Below are 10,534 nucleotides of genomic sequence, written 5' to 3'. Positions count from 1 at the left end.
AAACCATGGAAACACAGTTTTATATACCAGTTATAGATGAATACATGTATGAACTAGTAGTTAACATCACCACTAGAATATAATCTCCTTAAGGGCAGGGACTTTTTTTTTTATTGTTTGCCAATGTTAAATAGTGGCTGGCATATAATAAGCTACTTAATAAACATTTATTGAAAGAATTAGTAGTTTTGAAAGTGCTAGCCCATGCACTTACACAGGAAAATGATATCCTTGCATAATCTGGAGACATTAGAAATATGTTTCGATTTCTCTGTAAGTAAATATAGGACTACGGTGAGAAGCCCTACAACAGTGGTTCTCAAACTTCAGAGTGCAAATGTTACTCATTCAACAGGTCTAGAAAAGCGTCTGAGAACTTGCATTTCTTTTCGTTATTTCCCGAGACATAGTCTCGCTGTGTTGCCCAGGCTGGAGTACAGTGGCATAATCTCAGTTCACTGCAACCTCTGTCACCTGGCTTCAAGCGAGTCTCCTGCCTCAGCCTCCCAAGTAGCTAGGATTACAGGTGCCCACCACCATGCCTGGCTAATTCTTTTTTTGTATTTTTAGTAGAGACAGGGTTTCACCATGTTGGCCAGGCTGGTCTCAAACTCCTCACCTCAGGTGATCTACCTGCCTCGGCCTCCCAAAGTGCTAGGATTACAGGCATGAGCCACCACACCTGGCTGAGAACTTGCATTTCTAACAATTTCCAGGTTGTACTGTTTTGGGGAACCACACTTTGAGAAACACCTCCCTATAACCTGATAGGTTATTTCCCCTAAGATACAGAGGAGTAAAAATTAATACACATTAGATGACATTCCAGAAGTTACCTTCAAACCTTGCTACTCACTGAATGTCATGAAGATATTGGGACGGGGGTGGGGACCAAAGTAACAAAAACCTTGCTACTCAACAAGTGATTGGTACTATCATGTTTGAGAAAAATTCAGAATCTCAGGCCCAAACCCAAGCCTACTAATTAGCATCTGCAGTTTCTCACAATCTTCAAGTGATTTACACGGTCATTAAAGTTTGACAAGCTGCCTTGAAATAGTCCTTCCTAAAACTGAAGTGGAGGTGCAGCAAAAATCATCCAGTAAATTGTTAAAAGTAATCTCAAATACAACCCAAATTTACAGAACCGCAGGTGAAGCTCAGTAATCTGTATTTTTATCCTTCTCCCCAAATAATTCTGATGTGCAGGCAGGTTTGAAAACCACTGCTTTAAAGAAAATGGATACCCCCCCTTACTAAGCAGAAAGTAGGCTTTTGGGAACTCATGGAAGGGAAGCAAAACGATGCCTCAGGAGGCATGATTACAACAGAATTGATGCAAAAGGAAGCTGAAGCTTAATCAAAGACATTAATATACGCCTACAAAAGAAAATGCTAAGGAAGTCAAGCGGTCTGCATGAATTCTCAAGAAAAAAGGAGAACCAAAGAACAAAAATTTGTCAATGAATTTCCAGCACAGTCTAGGTTAAGGGAGTGAATTTCTTGACTGAATAACACAGGCTCTGGACCACCTGATCAGTTATTACCTTAATGGAGGAATTATGTTTACAATGTATAAGTACTTTAATTAGAATGACCTGGCAGTTACTGAGGCAAAATTTTCTGCTCCTTTGTATTCTGTAATACAAGAGGGATCTACATGGATGTTCTCATCTCTGAACTGTTTGGATGAACCAGTCAACAGCATTCATCATATCTTGGTCTTTAAATATGCATATGGTCATAATCTGCTTTTTAATTTCTCAGATTTTTTAATAAAAAAGTTTACCTATATATTTTAGACAGAAATTGCCTTACTTTGCTGAAGTTCTGAGAAATTCTAGACCATTTTCAAGGCCAGGCTCAAATGTCGCCTCTACTACCCTTTGTGGTGCCTCCTCACACTGTGCTTCTGACACTTTGTAAGCTCCTCCATGACAGCTCGAGCACAATTACATTACAGGCAATTACTCATGTCCTCCTGGCTCATTTGTTGACTCCTTTAGAGCACAGATCATGTTTTAGTTATTGTAGCAACTAAAAAAATATTTGTTCAACCAGTGACACCCATAAACAAAACTACCTGCTGAGGGCAGAGATGCAGGGGTAAAGTCATGTCAAGATTAAATCCCAGAAACCACGTAGGTTTTTCAGAGTTGACTCCTACATTTATTGTATTAATCCTAAAGAAAATATTTACAGTGTTTTCAGACTTCTAAAGCAACTCTATATATGATGTGGGTTTCTAGAAGGTAAAAATGTAACATCATCCCCTTATTTCTAATTGGTATCTGAGAGAGAGAGGCCTCACTCAGTATTGGTATAGGGAAGGGGGAAGTTCATTTCCAGCCGAAGTTAATATTCCAGAACTAATACAATCTTATTTAATCTACTATTACATATATATAAACCATGAATGTCATCACAAGAAGAAATAATCTGTGATGCTTAAAATCTTTTAAAAATTATGAAACTTATTTGTCAAATGTAACAAGAATTCACCTTTTGATGTGGAATAGTGTCCCAATCTAGTATTAACATTATTAATGAAATAGGCTGTGCTCTTAGAATACATCCCATTTGCCCCTAATCCCTATCTTCTGTGTCAGTAATAACATAAAAATCAGCAGCTAGCTTTTATAGACTGCATTTTTTTTTTTTTTTTGGAGACAGAGTCTCACTCTGTTGCCCAGGCTGGAGTACAGTGGCACAATCTTGGCTCACTGCAAACCTCCACCTCCCAGGTTGAAACCATTCTCCTGCCTCACTCCCAAGCAGCTGGGATTACAGGTGCCCACTGCCATGCCTGGCTAATTTTTATATTTTTAGTAGAGGTGGAGTTTCACCATGTTGGCCAGGCTGGTCTCGAACTCCTGACCCAGGTGATCCACCTACCTTGGCCTCCCAAAGTGCTGGGATTGTCAGTGTGAGCCACCATGCCTGGCCTATAAGGTGCTTTCTATTTGCCTGACATTGTGCTAAGCACTTTAAAGTGCATTATCTCATTTTATCTTCAGATCAGCTCCATAAAATAGATATTACCTCCTTTCAAAGATGTTTACAGAGAGGCTAAATGACTTGTCCAAGGTAACAGCCAGACAGTATTGCTTAGAGTTACGACTAAAACACAAGTGCCAAATAAAACAAAAAAAAGACAACAACAAAAAAACCCCAGAAGTCCAGCTGGCCTTGGTGGCTCATGCCTGTAATCCCAGCACTTTGGGAGGCCAAGGCTGGTGGATCACCTGAGGTCAGGAGTTTGGGACCAGCCTGGCCAACATGGCAAAACCCCGACTCTACTAAAATAAAAAAAATTAACTGGGCGTGGTGGCATATGCCTGTAATCCCAGCTACTCCAGAAGCTGAGGCACTAGAATTGCTTGAACCCGAAGGGCTGAGGTTGCAGTGAGCCAAGACTGTGCCACTGCACTCCACCCTAGGCGACTGAGTGAGACTCTGTCTCAAAACAAACAAACCCACACAAGTCCTAAGCTTATAGTCTTTACTACCCTATTAGACTTCCTCCCGTATTGTTAAAAACCACCTGACCTGACCTCTCAATGAAGGGGAATTTGAGAACTAAGAAGTGCCTTTTGTGCAGGTTGGAGAAACGACAGCTAAAGGACACAAATCGGTGAAGAGATAATGTTATAAAGTATGAGATCTGAACAAAAATTTTAAGAATTTCAAGTGCTTACTTAACAGCCACATGTGTCTTGTGGCTACCATACAGGAGACTACACATATAGAATATTTTCATCATCAAAAAAAGTTCTATTGGACAGTTTTGGTCTAGAGATACATCTAGGGACTACTACACAATAACTGAAGTTCAAATAACCCATTCGGTTATCAACACAAAGCTAACATACATTCAGTAACCTCAATGTTGCCCAGGCTGGTCTCAAACTGCTGGGCTCAAGTGATCCTCCTACCTCAGCCTCCCAAAGTGCTGGGATTACAGGTGTGAGCCACCACGCCCAGCCTGTGTTACTTTTAAAACCTTTCTGAATGTTTGAACTATAATTATTTTAATAGAAGAACTTCTTTTATATTTGAAAGATTTATTTACAGAAGATTGCCACCAAATACAATGGTTCATCAACCACTAACGAGTATGTTACTTTCCACATACTCAAGAAAAAATTTTGCTTCAACAGAAAAATAGGACAAGGAAAAATTTTGGCTTCAAAAAAAGTTTAAGAACTCATTAATGTCTTTTTAGCCTTTGAAAGATAAAAATATCTTTCATATGCCTCTTTAGTTTCTTCCCCAAGTAAGTATGGCTCTAGGATAGTTTGGTAAACATTCCTAAACATGAGGCTCAAAAACTACAACATAAAGATCCCTTGTTTTTCTTTGTTGCATATATATATAAAATAAAATAGATGTTTCTTGACACAGACTCTCACTGTCGCCCAGGCTAGAGTGCAGTGGTGCTACCATAGCTCACTATAGCCTTGACCTCCAAGGCTCAAGCCATCCTCGCACCTCAGCCTCCTGAGTAGCTGGGACAAAAGGCATGCACCACCACACCCAACTGATTTTTTAAATTTTTTGTAGAGATGGGGTCTCCCTGTATTGCCCAGGCTGGTCTTGAGCTCCTGGGCTAACACAATCCTCCCACCTCAGGCCTCCCAAAGTACTGGAATTACAAGAGTGAACCACCATGCCTGGCCCCTTGTTTTTCACAATGAATAAAAAAAGAACTCAAGAGTCTACTCTTCAGTAAGACTCCAAACAGAGAGTGTTAGAAAGGGAGATGTCTTCAAATGCCAGATAATGAATGAAGAAATAAGAGAAATAGAAAAGTCACCATTTGCAACCACCAGTGTGACTGATTCAGGCAAGAACCATCAATAGATCCTAAAACCATTGGGTAAAAGGTTGTTGGGCAATAGGATAATCTCAAAGAATCACCTCACAGATAAATACTACTTTAAAAGGTGAAAGGTACATTTACAGGGATAATTCTAGCACATCACCTTTACCAAGTGATCAAACTTATCAATAATGAAACAAATTGATGGTGAACCTCCCGATGAGATGTGCTGAGGAGGAGACCTGCACTTACATAACATTCTTGCCACAAGTATCTAAACTCAATCTATACATGTAAAAAACAATAAGATAAATCCAAATGGTGAGACATTCTATAAGACAACAGACAGGGCACGGTGGCTCATGCCTGTAATCCTAGTACTTTGGGAGGCTCAGGTGGGCAGACTGCCTGAGCTCAGGAGTTTGAGACCAGCCTGGGCAACATGGTGAAACTCCGTCTCTACTAAAAACACAAAAACAAACAAACAAAATTAGCCGGGCATGGTAGCGCACTGCCTGTAGTCCCAGCTACTCAGAAGGCTGAGGCACGAGAATTGCTTGAACCAGGGAGGCGGGGGTAGACAACCCTCACCCCCAAAGGTGACAGAACTGCTCTAGAGTAAAGATGCTAAAGAGACATCAGCTAAATGAAATACATAATCCTCAAATGAATCCTAGCTAAGGGTTGGGAAAAACAGCAATAAAAGGCAACTGGGGAAATTTGAAATGGAATATTATATCAGTGTTAAATGAAATGTCTTTGAGTACGCCAAATTGTTTTGAGGTGAAGTATAACACTGCAATTTACTCTCAGTCGGCAAAAATTATTTTAAAATAGAGAGTGTGTGAGAACACACACACGGCAAAAATGTGAAAACTTAGCAAATCCCTCAAGAGATATACTAGGTGACTGTTGTACTATTCTTTCAGCTTTTCTATATATATACACACATACATTCAAAGTCTCACATAAGGCTGGGTGCAATGGCTCAAGCCTACAATCCCAACACTTAGAGAGGCTGAGGCAGGCAGATCACTTGAGGTCAGGAGTTCAAGACCAGCATGACCAACATAGTGAAACCCCATCTCTACTAAAAATACAAAAATTAGCTGGGCATGGTAGGAGGTGCCTGTAATCCCAGCTACTCAGGAGGCTAAGGCAGGAGAATTGCTTGAACCTGGAAGGTGGAGGCTGCAGTGAGCTGAGATCATATCACTGCACTCCAACCTGGGCAATAAAACTAGACTCCATCTCAACAGAAAAAAAAAGTCTCAGGTAGATATATATCTATATGTATCTATGTCTACATATCTATATGTATCTATATATCTAATATGTGATATATATTTTGTATTTTGATATACATACATACCTATATACCTACATACGTCTACATGCATGTAGATATATGCATCTACATATATATCTACATATACTGAAAGTCTTAACAGTATTATAACTTTTGTTTTCAACCACTATATATATTTTAAAGAGCTTAAGAGGAGAAATAACCATTTGTGTTTTTAAATTTTCCCAAATACTGTTTCTGTTGCTCTTTCTTTATCTCTGAAGTTCTAGTATTCCCTCTGGCATAATTTGCCTTCGGCCTAAAGGCCTTGTTTTACATTTATTTTAGAACAGAACTTCTGGGAACACATTCTCTTAGATTTTCTTTATCCAAGCTGTTTCTTTCTTTTTTTTTTTTTTTTTTTTTTTTTTAATTTTTTTTAGGGTTTTTTTTTTGGATATAGAATTCTGGATTGACATTTCTCTCAGTACTTTAAAGATGTTCTGCAGTTACTTCAATCGCTGAAAGGCTTAAAGTTGGGGACTGGCGCTGTCACATATATGTTTTAGAAAGGTTCATTATTTTTATATTTTCATTGCAGACCATAGCTTTTCCCATCACAAAATCTTTGTTTCATTTATGAGTTTTTAAATTTTGCTTTGAACCTAAACTTTTATAACTCCTTTCATTTCCTACAATGTGGAGTTTATCTGGAAGAGCACTGGCAGTTAGAGATACATAACTGGAGTTTAGAAGAGAGGTCTGGGTAGAAAAATGGATCTAGAAGTCACTGATATTTTGGTGGTAATTGAGTCAACTGATAATTAGGGGAAAGCTGGGGAAACTAAATGCTGAGGACTATCTCATGTTTGAAGGAGGAATAACTAGTCAAGGAAATAGAGCCATGAATGGCATTAGGAAATTTAAGAAAGATGTGGTGACCAAAGGTATCACACATACATTGTATATGTATGTAAATATAATATACATTGAGCCGGGCACGGTGGCTCAAGCCTGTAATCCCAGCACTTTGGGAGGCCGAGGCGGGTGGATCACGAGGTCAAGAGATCGAGACCATCCTGGTCAACATGGTGAAACCCCGTCTCTACTAAAAATACAAAAAATTAGCTGGGCATGGTGGCGCGTGCTTGTAATCCCAGCTACTCAGGAGGCTGAGGCAGGAGAATTGCCTGAACCCAGGAGGTGGAGGTTGCAGTGAGCCGAGATCACGCCATTGCACTCCAGCCTGGGTAACAAGAGCGAAACTCCGTTCCAAAAAAAAAAAATATATATATATAATATACATTGAAAGTGTATGCAGATAAATATATATCTACAATACATTGAAAGTGGATGTAGATATACATACACATACACACATATGTACAATTATAACATAAGGGAGGGGCGCTAGAATAAAGAAACCTATATGGCTGCAATACTTTTACATTTTATTTAGAGGTAAAATGCTAACTCTAAGCAGAGAGGTTAAGTATATATTTTGTAATTCCTACAGCAAAAACATAGCACAGATATAACCAAAAGCCAATTAATAAAACACTAAAAAATACTCAATTAATCCAAAAGTAGGCAGAAAAAAGAAACAAGGAAACCCCCCCAAAAAAGAGATAATCAGAAAACAACAGGAAATCTAAATACAATCATTAACAATCATATTAAATGTAAATGCTCTAAAACACACTAATAAAAGCGGCTGTCAGATTAAATTTAAAAGAAAAACAAACAAAACAAGAAACCATTTGAAAATATAATGATATGGCCAGGTATGGTGGCTCACACCTGCAATCCCAGCACTCTGGGAGGTTGAGGTGGGTGGATTGCTTGAGCCCAGAAATTCAAGACCAGCCTGGGCAACATGGTGAAATCCCATCTCCATTTTTACAAAATAAATAAATAAATGAATATCTTGAGATATAAATTTAAAAGGGCAGAAAACGATATGTCATTCTAACACTAGTTAAAAAAAAAGTATATTACTACTAATATAAAATATTAATTTTGGATTGACGTTTCTTTTAATTACTTTTAATTAGTGTGTTTTAGAGCATTTACATTTAATATGATTGATAATGATTGGATTTAGGTTTCCTATTTGTTTCCTGATAAAATTAGTATTTTGTATTAGTATTAAATAATGGTATGCGATTTCACCATGCTGGCCAGTCCGGTCTCGAACTCATGACCTCGGGCGATCCACATGCCTCTCAGCCTCCCAAAGTGCTGAGATTACAGGTGTGAGCCACCATGTCCAGTCAAATAATGGTTTTTAATATAATGAATATTACCAGAAATAAGGTTATTTCACAATGATAAAGGGGTCAAATAATCAAGAAGACAAAACTGTAAATGTTTCTGCACCTAATAAAAGACCCCAAAATACAAGATGCATAAACAGAATTTCAAGGAGAAGGAGAACAAACCCATAACGACAGTTGTGGACTTCAACACTCCTTTTTCAGTAATCATGAGAACTAGCAGACAGTAAATAGGAAAAGATATAGAAGACCTTAACACTATCAACCAACTTGACCATATTATTATTTAGGAAGCACTCTACCTAACAATAGCAGAATACATCTTTCCTATTACAAATTGAACATTCACCTAAACAAACAATGTTTCAGGCCATACATGAACCTCTAAATTTTTTTAACTCATCATACTAAGTATGCTCTCTGATCATAATGAAATTAAATTAGAAACCAACAACAAAGATATCTGGGAAATCCCGAAATGTTTGAAAATTAAACAATATGTTTCTAAACAAATTACGGTCAAAGAGTAAGTCATAATAGAAATTTTACAATATTGTGAACCAAATGAAAATGAAAATAAAACACATCACAAATTCTAACATGCGTTTTTAGAAGTGCACAAAGGGGATGGGCACGGTGGCTCACTCCTGCTAATTCCAGCACTCTGGGAGGCAGAGGCAAGTGGATCACCTGAGGTCAGGAGTTCAAGATCAGCCTGGCCAACATGGTGAAGCCCCATCTCTACTAAAAATACAAAAATTAGCTGGGTGTGGTGGTGGGCGTCTGTAATCCCAGCTACTCAGGAGGCTGAGGCACAGGGATCATTTGAGCCCAGGAGATGGAGGCTGCAGTGAGCCAAGATTGTGCCACTGCACTTTGGCCTAAGTGACAGAGCAAGATTCTGTCTCCCCAGCCCCCCAAAAAAAGAGCGCATAAAGAAGCACATTGATTTAGCCTGGAATCCCAGAAGTTTGGGAGGCCAGGGCAGGAGGACTGCTTGAGCCCAGGAGTTCAAGACTAGCCTGGGCAATATAGTGAGACCCTGTCTATATTTAAAAAGAAAGAAAAAATAAAGAAAATGAGGTATATATCCATAATGGAGTATTATTCAGCCATAAAAAAGTAAAAGCCTTCTCAGGACATCACTGCCCTACCAGAAGAGAAAAAAAAGGGAAAAAAAAAAAGGGAAAATCCTTCATTTATAAAGCTTGAGGTTTGGAAAATAAAACCTGTTTGCAGCAACATGGTAGAACTGGAGGACATTATGTTAAGTGAAATAAGCCAAAGACAGAAAGACAAGTATCACACATTCTCACTCATATATAGAGATGAAGAAGTTGATCTCATGGAGACAGGCAGTAGAATGATGGTTATTGGAGGCGGCGAAGCCGGCAGGGATGAAGACAAGTTGGTTAATGGGTATAAAAATTCGTCAGACAGAAGGAATAAGTTTTAGTTTTTGTTTGTACAGTAGGGTGACTACAGTCAACATAATTTAGTGTATATTTAAAAATAGCTACAAGATTTGTAATGTTCTCAATACAAAAAAAAATGATAAACATTTGAAATGACAGATAGCCTAATTAACCTGACTTGATCACTACACATTGTATGAATGTATCAAAATATAACATGTTCCCTTATAAATATGTACACTCTACCTTGAGGAAATAGTGAAAAAAGCAGCTGTGGAACAACAATAACAAAATCAAAGAGAAAAATCTTTGTGAACTTAGTTAGGCTGGAAATCAGCAAACCATAGACAATCCACTACCTGCTTTTGTAATAATCAAAAGAATAACAATATAATTGATAATTTGAAAATTATGTGAAATTCAAACTGCAGTGTTAATCAAGTTTGATTGGAACAGCCATTCTCATTCACTTCCACACTGTCTATGACTGCTTTCACTGCTGCAATGGCAGAGTTGCAACAGGGACTACAAGGCTGAAATATTTACTAGCTGACCTTTTACAGAAAAGTCTGGCAAGCTCTGGGTTAGGCAGAGTTGTTAGATGAACACAAATGTGTAAAAGAAAAAAGTGGTAAATTAGATTTCATCAAAATTTAAAACTTACGCTCTGGGAAAAAGACACCGTCAACAGAGTGAAACATGAGGCACAGATGGAGAGAAAACACATGTATAT

At 38.3% G+C, this 10,534-nt stretch overlaps 1 protein-coding gene across 1 annotated transcript in view; it reads right to left on the bottom strand.

Moving 5' to 3' along the window:
* Window positions 1-10,534, bottom strand: part of BPTF (bromodomain PHD finger transcription factor) — a 137,107-nt gene that overhangs the window by 111,121 nt on the left and 15,452 nt on the right. The gene's annotated exons all lie outside the window — the stretch shown is intronic.

The sequence above is a fragment of the Cebus imitator genome, unplaced genomic scaffold (assembly GCF_001604975.1).
Source record: "Cebus imitator isolate Cc_AM_T3 unplaced genomic scaffold, Cebus_imitator-1.0 Scaffold148, whole genome shotgun sequence".
NCBI lineage: Eukaryota > Metazoa > Chordata > Mammalia > Primates > Cebidae > Cebus > Cebus imitator.
This window is presented reverse-complemented; position numbering and strand designations above follow the sequence as displayed.